Raw genomic sequence first — 21,609 nt, 5'->3', positions numbered from 1 at the left:
CTGGTTTTGCTTACTCAATTAATTATCTGTGGTGGCTGTAACCAACTACCAAAACTTAGTGACTTAAAACCAGAAAAATTGATTCTCTTATAGTTCAAGAGGCCTGAAGTTTGAAAGCAGCTATCAGCAAGCTTGCTCCTCTCCAGAAGAGACTATATTCCTGGCATCTTCGATCACTGGTGGCTGCCAGGATTAGTGGCTTGTGGCCATAGCACGCCAACATTTGCTTCCTTCACAGTGCTTCCTCCTCTGAGCATCTGTGTGGGCTCCTCTTTCTCTTATAAAGACATGTGCTACTGCATCTAGGGCCCACCTGTGTAATCCAGGATGTGCTCATCTCAAGATCCTTAACTTAAGGGGGAGGAGTCAAGATGGCGGAGAAGTAGCAGGCTGAGACTACTTCAGCTAGCAAGAGATCAGCTAGAGAGCTTATCTAAAGATTGCAAACACCTGCAAATCCATCGGCAGATCAAAGAGAAGAACAGCAATTCTAGAAACAGAAAAACAACCACTTTCTGAAAGGTAGGACTGGCGGAGAAGTGAATCCAAAGCGACGGGAAGATAGACCCCAGGGGGAGGGGCCGGCTCCCGGCAAGCAGTGGAGCAACGGAGCACAAAATCAGGACTTTTAAAAGTCTATTCCGCTGAGGGACATCACTCCAGAGGCTAAACCGGGGCGAAGCCCACGTGGGGTCAGCGTGGCCTCAGGTCCCGCAGGGTCACAGAAGGATCGGGGGTGTCTGAGTGTTGCAGAGCTTGCGGATATTGGAACGGGAAAGCCGGCTGCAGAGATAGAGCTGACAGTAAGCTCAAAGCTCGGGGTTGCCTTGAACCGGTCGCCTTGAGCTCGGAGCGTGGCCGGAGGTTAGGCAGACGGGAGTTACTAGGAGCTGTTCGCTGAGGGCGTACTGGGGAGCGGGGCCCCGGGCTCTCGGCTCCTACGGGCCAGAGACCAGGAGGCCGCCATTTGTGTTCCCGTCCTCCGGAACTCTACGGAAAGCGCTCAGGGAACAAAAGCTCCTGAAAGCAAAGCCGAGCGGATCACTCAGCCCGGACCCTGGTAAGGGCGGTGCAATTCCGCCTGGGGCAAAGACACTTGAGAATCACTACAACAGGCCCCCTCCCCCAGAAGATCAACAAGAAATCCAGCCAAGACCAAGTTCACCTACCAAGAAGTGCAGTTTCAATACCAAGGAGAGCAGCAGAATTCCAGAGGAGGAGAAAACAAACCACGGAATCATGGCTTTCTCCCTGTGATTTTTTAGTCTTGTAGTCAATTTAATTTTTTTCTTTTTCATTTTTTTTCTCTTCTTCTGCTAAAATTTTTTTAACTTTTACCCTTTTCTTTTTTAAATAATTTATCTAATATATATATATATATATTCTTTTTTATACTTTTATTTGTTTTCTTTTTTTAATTCTTTTTTTTTCTTTTTTTTATTTCCTTATTTTTGAACCTCTTTTTATCCCCAAATCAGAAGAGATCCCAATCTCTTCAATCTCCTTTTTTAATTCTTTTTTTAATTCTTGATTGAATCTTTAACTCAATCTCTTTTTTTTAATTCTTTTTTTTCTTTCTTTCTTTTTGAACCTCTTTTTATCCCCAAATCAGAAGAGATCCCAATCAAAAGAGATTGGGAGATCCCAATCAGAGGAGATCCCAATCAGAGGAGATCCCTCACCCAATCGTGAGGGGGGAGAAATCCCCCCTCACGATCTGGGATCTCTTCTGATTTGGTTAAAGCATATTTTCCTGGGATTGTTGCCACCCTTTTACTATTTTACTTGCTCCTTCATATACTCTTAGCTGGACAAAATGACAAGGTGGAAAAATTCACAACAAAAAAAAAGAACAAGAGGCAGTACCGAAGGCTAGGGACCTAATCAATACAGACATTGGTGATATGTCAGATCTAGAGTTCAGAATGACAATTCTCAAGGTTCTAGCTGGGCTTGAAAAAGGCATGGAAGATATTAGAGAAACCCTCTCGAGAGATATAAAAGCCCTTTCTGAAGAAATAAAAGAAGCAATATCTAACCAAGTTGAAATCAAAAAAGCTATTAATGAGGTTCAATCAAAACTGGAGGCTCTCACTGCTGGGATAAATGAGGCAGAAGAAAGAATTAGCGATATAGAAGACCAAATGACAGAGAATAAAGAAGCTGAGCAAAAGAGGGACAAACAGCTACTGGACCATGAGGGGAGAATTCGAGAGATAAGTGACACCATAAGACGAAACAACATTAGAATAATTGGGATTCCAGAAGAAGGAGAGAGGGGAGCAGAAGGTATACTGGAGAGAATTATAGGGGAGAATTTCCCCAATATGGCAAAGGGAACGAGCATCAAAATTCAGGAGGTTCAGAGAACGCCCCTCAAAATCAATAAGAATAGGCCCACACCATGTCACCTAATAGTAAAATTTACAAGCCTTAAGTGACAAAGAGCAAATCCTGAAAGCAGCCCGGAAAAGAAGTCTGTAACATACAATGGTAAAAAGTATTAAATTGGCAGCTGACTTATCCACAGAGACCTGGCAGGCCAGAAAGAGCTGGCATGATATTTTCAGAGCACTAAATGAGAAAAAACATGCAGCCAAGAATACTATATCCAGCTAGGCTATCATTGAAAATAGAAGGAGAGATTAAAAGCTTCCAGGACAAACAAAAAACTGAAAGAATTTGCAAACACCAAACCAGCTCTACAGGAAATACTGAAAGGGGTCCTCTAAGCAAAGAGAGAAACTACAAGTGGTAGATCAGAAAGGAACAGAGACCATATACAGTAACAGTCACCTTACAGGCAATACAATGGCACTAAATTCATATCTCTCAATAGTTACCCTGAATGTTAATGGGCTAAATGCCCCAATCAAAAGACACAGGGTACCAGAATGGATAAAAAAACAAAACCCATCTATATGTTGCCTCCAAGAAACTCATTTTAAGCCCGAAGACAGATTTAAAGTGAGGGGGGTGGGAAAAGAATTTACCATGCTAATGGACATCAGAAGAAAGCAGGAGTGGCAATCCTTATATCAGATCAATTAGATTTTAAGCCAAAGACTATAATAAGAGATGAGGAAGGACACTATATCATACTCAAAGGGTCTGTCCAACAAGAAGATCTAACAATTTTAAATATCTATGCCCCCAACGTGGGAGCAGCCAACTATATAAACCAATTAATAACAAAATCAAAGAAACACATCAACAATAATACAATAATAGTAGGGGACTTTAACACTCTCCTCACTGAAATGGACAGATCATCCAAGCAAAAGATCAACAGGGAAATAAAGGCCTTAAATGATACACTGGATGAGATGGACATCACAGATATATTCAGAACATTTCATCCCAAAGCAACAGAATACACATTCTTCTCTAGTGCACATGGAACATTCTCCAGAATAGATCACATCCTCGGTCCTAAATCAGGACTCAACTGATATCAAAAGATTGGGATCATTCCCTGCATATTTTCAGACCCACAATGCTCTGAAGCTAGAACTCAACCACAAGAGGAAGTTTGGAAAGAACCCAAAAACATGGAGACTAAACAGCATCCTTCTAAAGAATGAATGGGTCAGCCGGGAAATTAAAGAAGAATTGAAAAAAATCATGGAAACAAATGATAATGAAAATACAACGGTTCAAAATCTGTGGGACACAACAAAGGCAGTCCTGAGAGGAAAATATATAGCGCTACAAGCTTTTCTCAAGAAACAAGAAAGGTCTCAGGTACACAACCTAACCCTACACCTAAAGGAGCTGGAGAAAGAACAAGAAAGAAACCCTAAGCCCAGCAGCAGAAGAGAAATCATAAAGATCAGAGCAGAAATCAATGAAATAGAAACCAAAAAAAAAACAATAGAACAAATCAACGAAACTAGGAGCTGGTTCTTTGAAAGAATTAATAAAATTGATAAACCCCTGGCCAGACTTATCAAAAAGAAAAGAGAAAGGACCCAAATAAATAAAATCATGAATGAAAGAGGAGAGATCACAACTAACACCAAGGAAATACAAACTATTATAAGAACATACCATGAGCAACTCTACGCCAACAAATTTGACAATCTGGAAGAAATGGATGCATTCCTAGAAACAAATAAACTACCAAAATTGAACCAGGAAGAAATAGAAAGCCTGAACAGACCCATAACAAGTAAGGAGATTGAAACAGTCATTAAAAATCTCCAAACAAACAAAAGCCCAGGGCCAGACGGCTTTCCGGGGGAATTCTACCAACATTTAAAGAAGAACTAATTCCTATTCTCCTGAAAACTGTTCCAAAAAATAGAAAATGGGAAGGAAAACTTCCAAACTCATTTTATGAGGCCAGCATCACCTTGAACCCAGAACCAGACAAGGATCCCATCAAAAAAGAGAGCTATAGACCAATATCCTTGATGAACACAGATGCGAAAATTCTCACCAAAATACTAGCCAATAGGATTCAACAGTACATTAAAAGGATTATTCACCACGACCAAGTGGGATTTATCCCAGGGCTGCAAGGTTGGTTCAACATTCGCAAATCAGTCAATATGATACAACACATCAATAAAAGAAAGAACAAGAACCATATGATACTCTCAATAGATGCTGAAAAAGCATTTGACAAAGTACAGCATCCCTTCCTGATCAAAACTCTTCAAAGTGTAGGGATAGAGGGCACATACCTCAATATCATCAAAGCCATCTATGAAAAACCCACCGCAAATATCATTCTCAATGGGAGAAAAACTGAAAGCTTTTCCGCTAAGGTCAGGAACACGGCAGGGATGTCCATTATCACCACTGCTATTTACATAGTACTAGAAGTCCTAGCCTCAGCAATCAGACAACAAAAGGAAATTAAAGGCATCTAAATTGGCAATGAAGCAGTCAAATTATCACTCTTCATAGATGATATGATACTCTATGTGGAAAACCCAAAAGACTCCACTCCAAAACTGCTAGAACTTGTACAGGAATTCAGTAAATTGTCATGATATAAGATCAATGCACAGAAATCAGTTGCATTTCTCTACACCAACAACAAGACAGAAGAAAGAGAAATTAAGGAGTCAATCCCATTTACAATTGCACCCCAAACCATAAGATACCTAGGAATAAACCTAACCAAAGAGGCTAAGAATCTATACTCAGAAAACTATAAAGTACTCATGAAAGAAATTGAGGAAGACACAAAGAAATGGAAAAATGTTCCATGCTCCTGGATTGGAAGAATAAATATTGTGAAAATGTCTATGCTACCTAAAACAATCTACACATTTAATGCAATTCCTATCAAAGTACCAACCATCTTTTTCAAAGAAATGGAAACAAATAATTTTTAAAATTTATATGGAACCAGAAAAGACCTCGAATAGCCAAAGGGATATTGAAAAAGAAAGCCAAAGTGGTGGCATCACAATTCCGAACTTCAAGCTCTATTACAAAGCTGTCATCAAGACAGCATGGTACTGGCACAAAAACAGACACATAGACCAATGGAACAGAATAGAGAGCCCAGAAATAGACCCTCAAGTCTATGGTCAACTAATCTTTGACAAAGCAGGAAAGAATGTCCAATGGGAAAAAAGACAGCCTCTTTAATAAATGGTGTTGAGAAAATTGGACAGCCACGTGCAGAAAAATGAAATTGGACCATTTCCTTACACCACACACAAAAATAGACTCAAAATGGATTAAGGACCTCAATGTGAGAAAGGAATCCATCAAAATCCTTGAGGAGAACACAGGCAGCAACCTCTTCGTCCTCAGCCGCAGCAACATCTTCCTAGGAACATCGCCAAAGGCAAGGGAAGCAAAGGCAAAAATGAACTACTGGGATTTCATCAAGATCAAAAGCTTTTGCACAGCAAAGGAAACAGTTAACAAAATCAAAAGACAACTGACAGAATGGGAGAAGATATTTGCAAACGACATATCAGATAAAGGACTAGTGTCCAAAATCTATAAAGAACTTAACAAACTCAACACCCAAAGAACAAATAATCCAATCAAGAAATGGGCAGAGGACATGAACAGACGTTTCTGCAAAGAAGACATCCAGATGGCCAACAGACATATGAAAAAGTGCTCCATATCACTTGGCTTCAGGGAAATACAAATCCAAAACCACAATGAGATATCACCTCACACCAGTCAGAATGGCTAAAATCAACAAGTCAGGAAATAACAGATGCTGGCGAGGATACGGAGAAAGGGGAACCCTCCTACACTGTTGGTGGGAATGCAAGCTGGTGCAACCACTCTGGAAAACAGCATGGAGGTTCCTCAAAATGTTGAAAATAGAACTGCCCTATGACCCAGCAATTGCACTACTGGGTATTTATCCTAAAGATACAAACGTAGTGATCTAAAGGGGCACGTGCACCCGAATGTTTATAGCAGCAATGTCCACAATAGCCAAACTATGGAAAGAACCTAGATGTCCATCCACAGATGAATGGATCAAGAAGATGTGGTATATACACACAATGGAATACTATGCAGCCATCAAAAGAAACGAAATCTTGCCATTTGCGACAACATGGATGGAACTAGAGCGTATCACGCTTAGCGAAATAAGTCAAGCGGAGAAAGACAACTATCATATGATCTCCCTGATATGAGGAAGTGGTGATGCAACATGAGGGCTTAAGTGGGTAGGAGAAGAATTCATGAAACAAGACGGGATAGGGAGGGAGGCAGACCATAAGTGACTCTTAAGCTCACGAAACAAACTGTGGGTTGCTGGGGGGAGGGGGTTGGGAGAAGGGGGGTTAGGGTTATGGACATTGGGGAGGGGTATGTGCTTTTGAGTAAATTGGAAGGGGAAGTGAACCATGAGAGACTATGGACTCTGAAAAACAATCTGAGGGGTTTGAAGTGGCGGGGGGGGTGGGAGGTTGGGGTACCAGGTGGTGGGTATTATAGAGGGCACGGCTTGCATGGAGCACTGGGTGTGGTGAAAAAATAATGAATACTGTTTTTCTGAAAATAAATAAATAGGAAAAAAAAAGATTCTTAACTTAATTACAAAAACCCTTTCAAATAAGTTCAGGTTCTAGGAAGATACAAATCTTTTGGCGGGGGGGTGGGGCCGTTGCTCTCCATTCAACAAAGTGTTTGTCAGGTACTGGGCTTGGTTGCTGGGACACCTTTCAGATAAACAGGCATGATCTTCAGGCTTATAGAGGGCAGTTTAGTTGTTGGAAGAACTTTGGAAAATAGGAAATGCTGTAAGTAGATGTTGTTATTATCTCTTTAAAATCAGTATCTCCATTTCTCTTCCTGCTTTTTGCCTTTGTATGCTAACAGGAAAAAAACTGGATGTTGCACCAATGCTACTCTTCATTTGTGACTAAAATACATGTTAAAGGAAGCTAATCAATAGTAGGAAATTTCCTGGGAGTAACCGAAGGAAGCATCAATCAGAAACACATGTTGTATGAGGATGTTTTCCAAGTAGAATAAAAGCAACGATAGTCAATGTGGCATGATTTTACCCTAGGATGAAATAATTTATAAGTGAATAAAGTTTTATTAAGATGTTAACATCCTCCCTAAATGATGCCTCAGTTACATCATCACTACAGATTAATTATTTTCTGTGTCTTTAAGGTTTTTTGTTATACTACACTTCTCTCCCCTACCTGGAAAGTTCTGGGAAGGACCATGCCTTGCAGATTAGTTATTAACACTTGGGAGAAAATAGTTTTGTTCCTTGACAGTAAGTGTGGTCCACAGACCAGCAGGATTATCATCACGTGGTAGCTTGTCAGAAATGCATAATCTCAGGCTCCACCCAGACCTACCAAACCAGTCTGCACATTTTAACAAGATACCCAGTAAACAAAAGGTACAATACATTTTGAAAAGTTAATTATAGTCTTTCCAACTAATTCAACATTTTGAAACAAGGCATTTGTTATAGGAGTTCTCAAAAGGAGGACTGCAGGCTTATGTTCGTTTATGACAAGGGTCACTGGTGTGTGACAAAATGAGGAAAATACATTAATCTAGTGAGTTTTGTGAAACCTTACTCAATTTAAAGAAATGCCTTTTATTCTGATCTTAAGAACTTCCCACTATTTTTTCACTTCTTTTATGAAACGATGATATAAGATGGTGATGGTGGCATGCACATGTGTGTGCCTGCGTGTATGTAGTCCTTTATTTGCAAAATGGATTTGACAAAACAACCACAGTATTTTTTTTTCTTTTTAAATTATTGACCCATAAAATCCCAAAGTGGTGTGGATAGATGAGCCACTGAAGAGAAGTGTGGAGTTTGAAGAGCAGAAAGGAAGGGGTGAGGTAGAATATCAAGGAATTTTTCTTTACATTTTCTTTCCTTAACATTTTCTTTCTCTCTTTCTCTCCTTCCTTCCTTCCTTCCTTCCTTCCTTCCTTCCTTCCTTCCTTCCTTCCTTCCTTCCTTCCTTCCTTTCCCTGTTAGGCTACCTCTTTAGAGAGCCACACAGACAAGGACTGGCAAATTACCACAATGCAATTGGCTTAGGAGTATTTTCTGATAAGCTCTTCTTTATGCTAGAAATGTTATCAAACTACAGTTCATCCCATGACCTACTGGAAAACATCTTTGGAAGTAGTAGGCCATGGTGTGGAAAAAGTATTCTTAAGTTCTAGCATTTTCTCAGAGGGAATATCTTGCATGTACATATCCACCAATATCCCCACTGGTTGCTGGGAAAGAGAAGTCTGTGTTCTAACCTTAACCTTTGCTGCAGAGGTGGCTCCATTTCATTTACCCTGCATCAGTACTGACACATTTAAAACTCTAAAATCTCACTGTGTTGGACATCTGAACCTACTGCAACATCCTGTGTCAACTACATTTAATTAAAAAAAAATGTGTTTCAATGAATTACGTATATGGCTATTCCCATATGCCTTTTCTTAAGTTTTTATTTAAATTCTGGTTAACATGCAGTGTAACATTCAGTCCTCATCAGAACAAGTGTACTCTTTCATAGTTTTCATTAACAAAATTAAAATTAAAAATTTTTAAAAAAATTAAAACTATGCAAATGTATAACATTTCTTCAAAAGTATACTGTGAAAGAAATATTAAGGGAAGGTGAAAAGCCAGAAGGTCCTTGAAACTAAATATCATAACATTTGTGCATTCTTTGAATAAACTAGTGACATTTAAGATTGCTAAATTAACATTTTATTATTTTTTTTCTGAAGCAACTCAGTGATTCTAAAGGCAAAGTCCCAAGCTATTTTCCTTTTTTCACACACCCCATTGTTTCTAATGTAAATGTACACTGTGCATTCATTAATTAAATGTTACTCTATAACAGATTCTTTTCTAATTTACCAAAGATCAGACCTTTAATCATTAGGACAAGCATGTTATTTAGTAAAAAAAAAAAAATGCTTATGGATCAAAGACCAAAAAAATTAAGTTTGGAAAACTGTTCCTACACAGCTTCCTTATAAATAGTTAGTTCCTTTTTTAACATATATAAAATTGGAAATAAAACACTAACACATGGGTAAATAAATACATGATCTTTCCTAGCACTTGCATCTTATAATTAATAGTGTGATAGGATTTTAAATGTTAAGGAAATAACAATTTTCCATCAACAGGGATGGGAGAATTTTGTTTATTAGTTTAGTGTGATTCAATTTGTGAAAATGTGCTTCATTGATCTTTGCAAAAGAACTTTAATTGGAAATGAATATCACAATCTATTTGCCACACCAATAAGCCCAAGTTGCTGCAGTTCATTAAGTACTACACCTGCTATTTAACTTTCCACGGGGAGAAAAATCCTTGATTTAATACATTTAGGGGTGGCTAGGTGGGAGCTAAAATAAATAAATAAATAAATAAATAAATAAAAAACAGGAGTTTGAACAACTTATTTCTCTACTCATCAAGTTGTTAAAATACACTCCTATCCCCTGATTGAGATAAATATGACTAAATGTTGGATATGGATATCCCTTTTTAAATATATAGATAGAAGTTCTTTTTTTTTTTTTAAAGTACAAGTGTAACCCATTTAAATAATAGTCTTTTTAAAAATCTCACAAATAAAGGAGGAAAGCACATTTTTTAATACCAGTATACAAAGGGGTTCCCTGATTACCCTTTAAAAGCAATCTCAAGCTCAGTGGGGTGAGGAGAGGAGGGGAGCACAGGAAAAAGACCAGGCTTTTTGTATTTGTATAGAAACCATAGGAAAGATGCTAAATAAACAATATCAACAGCCGCCCTCAACAGGACAGATATCCCTCAACAAATAATCAAGAAACAGCAGTCAAGAATAAGCAACAAAGCACACAATAAATTCCTTTAGATGAAAGAGCTAAAAATAATGAACTGAGTACCCAAGAAAGACTTCACAGCGTTTAGTTATTTGAAAAATGAATTCTCACATCAGTAAGTAACTGGATTTGTAGGGACTCTCTGGGCTTTGTTTTAAACAAAACTAGAGCCCTGGGCTTGGACCCCACATGGATCAGTCAGAATCTCCATGAAACAGTATTGCTCCAGGCTGTGGCTTCATGTTGCGATTGTGAGTATAAGGTTACTGTGGGGCATGGCTTACTAGCAACCTCTCCTCCCCTGAAGAAGTAAATCTCACTGTGTAATTTTAATTTTTACAAATTATGGTTAGCACTTTCCTGGTGGTGTATGAAGTGAGAGGGTTAATATTTTAGTCATATTTTAATTAAATTTGAAATGTTCACTAAAATTTATAATTTAAACCTTTCAGAGCCCAATGGTCCTCTGTCTAAAGTATATTCCAACTTTCTAAAAAACTATAAGAAAATGTAATTTATTTTTTGGGAATATACCTTGAAATATGCCTCTATATATGCACTATAATTAATATATACACTATTTATTATAAGATGGAAATATCTTTCCGAGATGTATTTTTTCCATAAGGTAAGACATTTCAGTACATGATTTAGAAATGAGATTTTAGGTGTTCTCCATTCCAGTTAATCAAGGCAATTTGTGTCTTTAAAAACAAATTAATCAATATATTCAAAAACGATGAGTACCGTTTTCTTACGAGACTTCAAGATGAGGAAGGAGGAAGGACAGGCACCCAAGATAAATCCGATGTCATTAATACCTGAGGTGGTTTTAAAAATTGTGACACCTAGTTTTCACCTCAGAACAGTGAAATCAGAATTTGAGGAGGGAATGTCAGGGCATTTGAATTTCTTGAAAAATACCCTGGTTGATTTTAATGTGCAGCCTGGGTTGAGAATCACTGGAAGAGTGAAAGAGACAAACTGAAAACAAATAATTACAAATCAGTGTGACAGCAGCATGGATAGAATTATATACAAGATAAAGAAAACAAACAAAATTGTTTTTCTGATTAACTCAGAATAGCTGGACTTGGAAGAGATGACCAGGAGGTTGTTAGGTCTTGCTTTACATAACTTTGTATGCATCCATTTATTTCAAAAGAGAAGGTGTTACTTTAGAAACTTAAAAGCCAGCAATATATTAAGAAGGTTGAAATAGCAATAATATGTACACAAAGTATTACAGAAATACAGGGAAAAAAAAAAAAAGAACAAAAAAAACAGCTAATCCAGATTGGGGTCATGGAAGTCTTCCTAAAGGAAATAAAAGTTTAACCTTAAGGATAAGTGGGATGATGTGGACCCTCTATTTATTAATCAATTTGAAAACTATTTTAAATTTTTAATCAATAAAATATTTACATAAATATAAAAAACAGCTCATCTGTAGCATTTACTTAATTTCCAATAATATTGCAGCTTAAAAAACAATTATATTCTAATAAACAAAGAAAATCATGTCCTAGATTTATTATTGGAATTTATGTCAGTATCTCTGTACATTAAATAAACAAAGTGGACTAAAATAATTAGGATAAAATGTTACAATTCATGACATTTACATTTTATGATATGGTACTTTTAAGTAAATTAAAGCATTTGGGTAATAGATCAGTTTAACCTACTGAAGGGTAGGACTAGGGCCATCAACTATGACTATATTGGTTTGAGCAGCCGTACTTGGTATTCCAGGTTGAATTGTGCCCAAAACAGTGATTTGCAATTATAAATATTAAATCAACAAAGGATACTTGCTTTATCCACTACATAAAAACCTACTAATATCTTCAGTGGTCAAAATGGTTAAATATTCAAACATAGGGTCCAGATGGCCTTGCCTGACTATTTTAATCCTCATTAATGTAGAAGTCTCTTGCATATATACCAGGTACACTATAAACCAGCACTAATGGGGTTATTTTCAGCATTCATGTTTATTCCTATATAAATTAGTATTATCTCTCTGAAGTGGATTCCTTGAGAGCAGCAACCACATTTCTTTCCTATGTGCTGGGTTTTTAGAAGATATTTGGCTGGCTTGATTATAAAACTTGTGTAAAATGGGAGATTTCAAGTTTATTTTTATATGGGATGGACCATTTTGTCTAGCTTGGCTGCCCCAAGGAAAGGAAAGAAAGGAAGAAGACTTCTGAAGAGACATATAAGCTAATAAAATAAAAAAAAATAAAATGAAATCTCCATTTCTGTTATTGTCTCTGTCACCCTGCCTTGGTCATTAGGGTCAACCTCTTCTACTATTTCCTAGTTGCACCTACTTTTCTATAGATAGAAATTAATGTAGAATTAATTTCTGTCTATAGAAAATTAATTCCTCTTATTATTTTTTTAAGATTTTATTTATTTATCTGAGAAAGAGAGAGAGAGAGAGAGCACAAGCAGGGGGAAGGGCAGAGGGAGTGGGAGAAGCAGTCTACCCACGGAGCAGGGAGTCCTATGTGGGATCATGACCTGAGCTTCACCAACTGAACCACCCAGTGCCCTCCTCTTATTATTCTTTTGTAATGTTTCCTGCCTGAGTCATTTCCTTGGTGTGGGTGTTGATCTCTTCCATTGGAAGCACGCTGTACTTCACTAGCTGATTCCCTGACTTTAGTCTCTTTGTCTATTTCAATCTCCAGTCCTACACAGTCTAGACCACATCAGTCCCTCTGAAACCCTGACTTCTCTTTCACGACTCTGTTGAAGCACTTTCTCTGGTTTTCGTAGTTCATGAATATAGCATCCAAATAATTTAGCTGAACATGAAGGAACCCCTCCCAATTCAAACTCAACCTCATCTTTAAAATCTTTTCTCTACTTTGAAGCATAACTGGGAGGAGGGGAAAGGATCGATCATCCAGAACAAATTGTCATAGTTGGCATTGTTTCAAAAGTATATTTAAGGTAATAGGTCCACTTAGAGGTTTCTAGCAAGATAAAGAGAGTGCTTTAGAAGAAGCAATGTCAGGGGCGCCTGGGTGGCTCAGTGGATTAAAGCTTCTGCCTCCAGCTCAGGTCATGATCCCAGGGTCCTGGGATCGAGCCCCGCATTGGGCTCTCTGCTCAGCAGGGAGCCTGCTTCCTCCTCCCTCTCTCTCTGCCTGCCTCTCTGCCTACTTGTGATCTCTATCTGTCAAATAAAATAAATAAAATCTTAAAAAAAAAAAAAAAGTGGGGGCGCCTGGGTTGCTCAGTGGATTAAAGCCTCTGTCTTCGGCTCAGGTCATGATCCCAGGGTCCTGGGATCGAGCCCCACATCGGGCTCTCTGCTCAGCAGCAAGCCTGCTTTCTCCTCTCTCTTACTGCCTCTCTGCCTACTTGTAATCTCTGTCTGTCAAATAAATAAATAAAATCTTTAAAAAAAAAAAAAGAAAGAAGAAGCAATGTCAAAAGAAAGATTTTGAGATAAGGAAAGCTGAAAAAGAGTGACATATTTTTAGTTGCATATAATTTATCCAGCTCCTCACCTCAGACTTGCCTCCCCTCCACGTTAGGTTCTGAAAACAACTGAATCAGGAACTCTCTGCAGAGTCAAATGAGTCTATTCAGCGTAACTCGAAGATAAGACGCCTGTCTTTACCTTTGCCCCCTCAGTCACAGACTAAAACTCTACCCTGCTACAGTAGGTCTGGTCTAAGTTCTGAGCTGTTATGGAGCCTGATATTTACAGAGCCCACAAGAGCAGTTTCTGGGAGAGTCAATGAGATTATTTGAGGAGTAGGATCAGGGAAGTGAATCAAATCTTCCATTACTGCTTAACTTAAAAGTGTTGTTCTCTAACATTTGTTGTTTCCTGCTTCTGTGAGTAGAATAATGACTCTTCCAAGTATGGCAGATCAATCATAATTGGCGTATTCCCAGGTGCCATGTTATTGCACGCATCAGATGTTTCCAGATTCGTGGCAAGTAGGAATAGCCTGTCAGATGCTGATGAATCCTGGGTTCTGATAATATCTTACATCCTAAATATCTTCTAAAAGAAACACATGCCTGGTAATTAAGAAATATACTCAAATTATATGAATCAATCACCATCCTTCCTTAAATCCTTTCTAATTCTTTTTCTACAGCGGAACTCTGATTTTGTCCAGATGGTTGGAGGTTTTATGTTTCAGGGGAAAGGAAGGTTGGAAACTCCAAGCCAATTGTGGTAATTCCATTTTCTTGGCAGTGATTGGTTTAGACAAGGACATGTGATGTAATTCTGACTAATGAGCTATAAAGGGAACTCTACTAGGGAGAGTAGGAAAGTTTTCCTGACTCTGAAAAAGACACACATTCAGAGAGTAGCCACTTTTTTTTTTTCCCCCACTCCTGCCTATGGCTGCACATAATGCCAGGAAACATGTTGGTACTAGAAAAGCAAAGCCAATAGAATCTGAGAGGAAGAGAATCTCGACCTTGTGAAAATGATGAATTAACTAACCCCATAACTTCCTTACCTCTGGTCTACTTGTTTTGGGAATTAATAAACCCCTTGTTTATATCAGTTTTAAAAGTAACCATGGGATCCTTAGAGTTTAAAGCCTCTAAACTATTCTAGAAATATACTGATATGGGTTTGGGATTCTCGAGTGTTAAGTGACTACCAGACATCTCTCAAAAAGGAGAACAAGTCAAGAGTTGTGCTTACTTCATTTGGGAGACCCATTGTTCAGTTCACACTATAATGGTTATATTTCTGGACTTGGAACATCTTTGATATTATAACACAGTCTGTTTTCAATGAAGCATGTGCTCAAATTACTTTTTATGTTAATGTTAATGACTTGCATTTTGTGGCAGTAAAATGAAGTGGAAAGAACGTTGGGGTGGAAGTCAGAACACTTGGATTCTTGTCCTTACGTTAACACAGTCTCTGTGTGACATTAGTCATAAAATGGAACTTTCTTGGATGTGGTTTTCTCAACAGCTAAATCAGGGGGCTACACTTGGTGATGTCTAATGGAGTTTGGCTCTTTTTCTATAATACAAACATACCTACAACTTGCATCCTGCAACAGGAATCAGGAACAGGCACTACATCTTGGGGTATTTATAACAAGAGAATAATTTTTTACACTTTCTACTTTCTGTGTTTCATTATCTAGCCATGCTTATTGCATTAAGTCTTGTTATTAATCTGATAATGAGAGCTCTTTTATTAACTAATTGGGATCACAGTGCTGTCTATGCAGGTTCTGGCAAAATCAGGCTTACTGACCATTAGGTGAAATGCTAAACACAGTAGATATAAGCTTGAGGGTAAGAACGATAAGAATGGCTAAGACATGGGCAGTATATTACTTGCTTTTAAAGTTAATTGGATGAGGGTCAGCGATGAGGATTTATATCATGTAACACTAATAGAATCTTGAAACGAAATATCCCATTGAATAATTAAAGAAAGCTATATATATTTATTTGAGATTGAGGATCTAGAATTTTGGTTTAGAGTTACATGTAAGTTAATGTAGGAAATACTTCCTCAAATTTTTAAAAATTCAAATCTCAGAGCTTACAAAGATGGGGGTGGGGAGGAGAGATTTCTTCACAGTGACTGCCTTCAGCTTCCATTACTATTCCTTGTTGAAGGAACCCCAAATAAAGTGCTAGCAACAAAGCAGGCAAGAGTAACAGTTTGTCATTGAATAGCAGCAGCATGATAAGCAAGGGATTCAATCCCTAAACGAAAATTAGGATCCATAGTCCAGTACCTGCTGATGAAGTTAAGAGAGTCCCTTGTTCATCAGCCCATGGATGAGCCAGAATGCCTCCCACCTCACTCAAACTGTTTTTTTTATGTTATCTCTGACACTGGCTGCCTTTGCTAATAGGATTACTGCTGTGTTGCATTTCTAGTACACTGTTTTGCTTTATTGCAATCCTGCACAATAGACTACCTACAGAGGCACTCATTAAGGCACATGGGATTCATAAGCTGGAAAGAAAATCTTCTTAAAAGAAAAAAATAAAGGTCAGAAGGGAAGATGGTCACCAAGGGGTAACCAAGGCTAGTGTAATAAAGAAGTTGGGTATATACAAGACTACAAAATCAGTACAATCACCTCTTTGTTATTAACGCTCCATGAACAAAACAAAACTAGTAATATAAATGATAAGTTATTTTCAAATGTGTTTCATTTACCATTATCATTGGATTAGAAGCAAGAGGCCTATACTATCTTGAAAGGTATATTTCCATATTTAAGTCTGAATAGCCAAAACCACGAAGAGAAGTATTTATGCATGATTTGGTAAGAAGGAAAATAATGTATTCACCTCAAGCTAACCACACTGTCTCCCAGGACGACCTAATATTCAAGGTGCAATCATTCATGCTTTTACTTCTATTTGGAAGGCAACCTTTCTAAATTCTAAACTGAGGTTATGACAACTGAACCAACGATAGGTAATAATAGCCTCTAAATCAGTTTACTGTGTCTAATAATAAATACACCTATTCACAAATTCAACAGAAGTATTGGTGTTCATAAATGTTGCTAACAGGTTAAAAAAATAGAGATACAAGGTTGTATTTTGGTGTCTGCCCAAAAGAAACTACTCAAGATAGCATTACCATTATCCTATCTACTGACTGTTCCTTTCCCACAGCTGCCTGAGAATCCTCTCACAGACTTCCTATATAAAAATATATATTTTATATATAAAAAAATATATATTTACATAATCACATTTAGTTTAAGCTTTTTCACTATACATCAGGAAAATACAGTAACTACTTTCTTGCTTTAATGACACTCATTGTTCTTCTTTCTGCATGCATGAATTTACCTGTTGAAACACCTCTCGCCATGATATCTTTCTGCTCCACTGTTAGTTTTCTAGATATTTCAGGTCTTCCATAATGTGAACCCAACACAACATAGCTATATATCCTTATGTTTCCTAACTCATCCCAATATGTGTCTCCTCTGGTTTAGTCAAATCTTCTCTGAGTCTCTTGACAACTTCTTGCTCATACTTCATTTTGCCATTCCACTACAATGGAATTTCTTCTCTTCTTACTTCCCCTTACCCGAAAAGCAGCCAATCCTTCCAAATTCAGCAAGATATGAAGATATGAAGTAGCTTGCTCAAGGTTTCTCTAGCAAGTGGTCGAGCTTAGTTTCATATCCTGAGAGAGTTTCTAAAGTCTGTACATCTGATTGTTTAAAGAAGTATTAAAACTAAAAATTCAAAATGGAAATTTAAAACTTTAGTCATATTTTAGAATTTGGAGGTGATCATGTCAACACTTAATGTAAACTTAGGGCTTCCTGAAACAATTTTAGGAATTCTACATAAACAAATAACTCAATAAAGTCATCCATAAGTTTTAACATTATGAAACTATAACCAGAATTAGATAAATTGAATGAACTTAGCAAGAAAAAAATATTTCAAATGGGTAAAAAAATGTAATTAATGGGATAGTAATGATTTAATTTTTTAAAAGATTTTATTTATTTATTTGAAAGAGAGAGAGAGAGTGAGCACAGGTCGCAGACTCCCCGCTGAGCAGGAGCCTGACATGGGGCTTGATCCCAGGATCCCAGGATCATGACCTGAGCTAAAGGCAAATGCTTAAACCAACAGAATCACTCAGGTGCCCCAGTAATGATTTCATTTTTTTTTTTAATGATTTCATTTTTAAGAAAGTGTAATCTAATGCAAAATAGAGTTATGTGCTTATTTACAGAAATGAAATAAAATAACTTGACCAAGTATTTGCTAATATTCAATCTTCCCATCTTTTATATAATGAAAATAGAATATTAGTCATGGAATGTTAAACCACAGTTAAAGTTTTAATACATTGAAAGTTATCAGGCCTAGATAAAAATATAACTCAAGTAGGCAAATCAATAATGCCACTATGGAGTAGATTTAATTAATAATTATTAGCGCATAAGGATATATTTTTAATTAGCCATAATCTCTTGAAATTACTAAAAAAATCATTATAGGTAGCTTAATAAAGATAGGGATCTTTGACTAATAACTAATAATATAGAAAAGCAAAAAGAAAATAGAAAACAAATACCAAAACAAACCTTGATCATATATCAGGAAATATTTAAAATTAAAAAATAAAACAGTAAATGGTATGTTGCCAATCCTTGGTCATTAGCCTGAATGTGGAATTCATATTTGATTGTTCATTTCAGGAATTTTATTTTGAAAATAAACAAAAAGGACATGGAAAAGAATCATGAATAGAGGAATTAAAAAAAAAGATCATGTTAAATAATAGAAAAAAGAAAAGTTATTTAATTTGGAGAGACCTTTTAAACTAGTGAATGCTCGAGATAATCATCAGGAATAATGAAAAACTTTTCAAAATAGCTAATATTTATGGAACTCTTATGTATCGAAGCCATGTATTGTCTTATCTAAGCTTTATAACAAGGTTAGGTTTGGTATAACATTTCTCAATTTTACTAAAAATAAGATGACATTTTAGAGAAGTTTTCCCAAATACACCTTATGAAAATATCTGAGTAATTAAGATATAACTGAATTCTTGGGAATCGTTTGGCAGATGATGATAGAAAGATCTGGAGAAAAGAGTCCTTAAAATTAAGTAACAAGTGATTTTATTTATTTATTTATTAAAGATTTTATTTATTTACTAGAGAGACAGAGATCACAAGTAGGCAGAGAAGCAGGCAGAGAGAGAGGAGGAAGCAGGCTCCCTGCTGAGCAGAGAGCCCGATGCTGGGCTTGATCCCAGGACTTTGGGATCATGACCTGAGCCGAAGGCAAAGGTTTCAACCCACTGAGCCACCCAAGTGCCCCAGTAACAAGTGATTTTAAATTCACAAAGGTTTTTTTCGGGGATGCATATATATCTGTTAGTTGGAATAACAAATATATATTTGCGCCATTCACAAATATTAGCGGTGATCCATTTTCTTGAAGATGACACTTACGTAGATAGGTGATGGTTTCATTAAATTAAATATTTGGACTGCTTATCTGTTTATTTTAATGTATTTTGTTTACTTGAACCCATTTTAACTATAGTCATTTAAAATTATGTAATAATTATGTAATAGGATATTTATAGGTAGTTTATTTTTCTGTAGTCATGACCTTTTTATGCTGATTTATTTTTTGGGGGGAGGTGTTATAAAAAAAAGAATTGTTTCCATTTTCTGCTTTACTTTGACAGTGATTAACCCTGACTTGAATACTTTGTCAGCAGGATCTGTCCTAATAGAAATGAACTGAGGTAATTTGCCTGAAAGATAGCAAGAAATGCAAAGAACATACAGAAATAGGGTAATAATTATATTCCACTGTATAAAACTTGTCTGCTAGAATAACTGAATGATACTTCTGAAAAATAAGTATAAATTACTTATATTGTAAGCATAAATTGCTGTTCAAGTCAAATAATAAAAGATCCTTAGTGTGATCAAGTTTTCAGAAATCAAATCAGTGTAGCTGACTAGGCTAGGATATATGGAGAGAGGCAGTATATAGATTTCTGACTTAGAGGAGAATTCATCTAATCTGAAATGTCCTAGTCCTACACTAAACATATATGATAGCAAGAAACCTAAGCAAAGGACTCAAAGTCAGGCCCAGGAACACCCTGAGGATAAAACTAAATTTACGGAGGATGAAAATTATTTTCTCCATAGCCATTTGGATTCAAATTATTAAAAGGATGTAATGAATTATCTTTATCTCTGCTTGAGACCAAAGTACACATTAGTGCAACAGGTGAATTTACCAAGTGGTATTCAAGTGCATAACTGAGAAATAGCACATTTCTAAAAATTACTAAAGTACCTTGGGAGGGTATTTCTTTTGTTTTTAATTTGGAAGCCTCTGAAACACAACTTTCAGTTTGGATTTAGGATATTTATCATAACTGTTAAAAGATATGATTCACATCATTAAACACAATCATTTTCACCATAAAGGAAATGATTCACATAGTAAAACCCATGCAAAATATTCCTTTTTTATTTTTTTGAATAATTCAACTTGTTAGCATGGAAATACCTTTATTCTTGAAAGCTTACAATTCTTCATTTTTAAGTATACACAATCAGTATTAATCTCTTTCTTGTGATAATTTCTATTTTGTTCTTTTTATTTAAAAGAAGTAAAGGTATGTGAGGATAGTTTTCACACTTTAAATATTCTATGTAGACTGATAGTTTAGTTGTGCATTTCAGAATGTCATTATTTTTTGGAGACCATCACATTTTGAACCTGCCTAATTAAAAGGAAATTTTTAGGAAGATAAATTAACTAAAGATGGTCAAGAAAATGGTTTGAGAATGTATTCCAAATTGGTTGCCCTGGTCTGACACTACATACCTTCTTTTCCAATAAGGGGGTCTTGGGGAGGAAGGGTATTCAGAATTCCTTAGGAATTATTACTGTGGGTATGACAAAAACATATATATATATATATACTTAAGAAATGTTAGTTAGAAAAAGGTATTTCTTTAGAGAATAAAATAAGTTTAGAATATATATCTATATATATATATTCTTCACAGTAAGGAATGAGCATAAAATTTGTTGCATAATAGGTCATGCCTTGATCAAATAGTTATCACACAGATACATTAGCCATAATATGCCCTACCTACTTTCTCTCCTTAGATGACAACTGCATGACTCATCAGAAAGTGATGATGAAAACAGAGATTCTGATCTTAGAAATGCAGTGGAATGGTGGACCAGAGCACATTCTATCATGTACAAGAATTTTAATGCTTATATCTAGATACCATCTCTTTTACCCTCAACTTCTCCAGAGTTGATGCACTTGATTTCACCAAACCCTGTATAGACAGTACTGTGACCAGGACTCCAGATCCAGGACTGACACAGGAATAAAGGCACGACCCTTAGTCTGCAATACACCAAGCATTCTCCTTCCTGTGCAATAATACAATTAAGTCTGTATTAGAACAGCCATTAATGTTAGTTACATATTCAAGATCCAGCTAGATTTGTAGTTTGGCATCTTTTTTTTTTTTTTTTTTTAAGGTTTTATTTATTTATTTGACAGAGAGAGATCACAAGTAGGCAGAGAGGCAGGCAGAGAGAGAGAGAGAGGAGGAAGCAGGCTCCCTGCTGAGCAGAGAGCCTGATGTGGGACTCGATCCCAGGACCCTGAGATCATGACCTGAGCCGAAGGCAGCGGCTTATCCCACTGAGCCACCCAGGCGCCCCTGTAGTTTGGCATCTTACAAACACCTTGGGAATGGCAGTAAGATCAGACGTCAG

The 21,609-nt window shown here is 36.8% G+C and overlaps 1 protein-coding gene across 1 annotated transcript in view; it reads right to left on the bottom strand.

Moving 5' to 3' along the window:
• The window catches only part of SPAG16 (sperm associated antigen 16), a 1,041,622-nt gene that overhangs the window by 125,446 nt on the left and 894,567 nt on the right, over positions 1-21,609 (bottom strand). The gene's annotated exons all lie outside the window — the stretch shown is intronic.

The sequence above is a fragment of the Neovison vison genome, chromosome 3 (genome assembly GCF_020171115.1).
Source record: "Neovison vison isolate M4711 chromosome 3, ASM_NN_V1, whole genome shotgun sequence".
Lineage (NCBI taxonomy): Eukaryota > Metazoa > Chordata > Mammalia > Carnivora > Mustelidae > Neogale > Neogale vison.
This window is presented reverse-complemented; position numbering and strand designations above follow the sequence as displayed.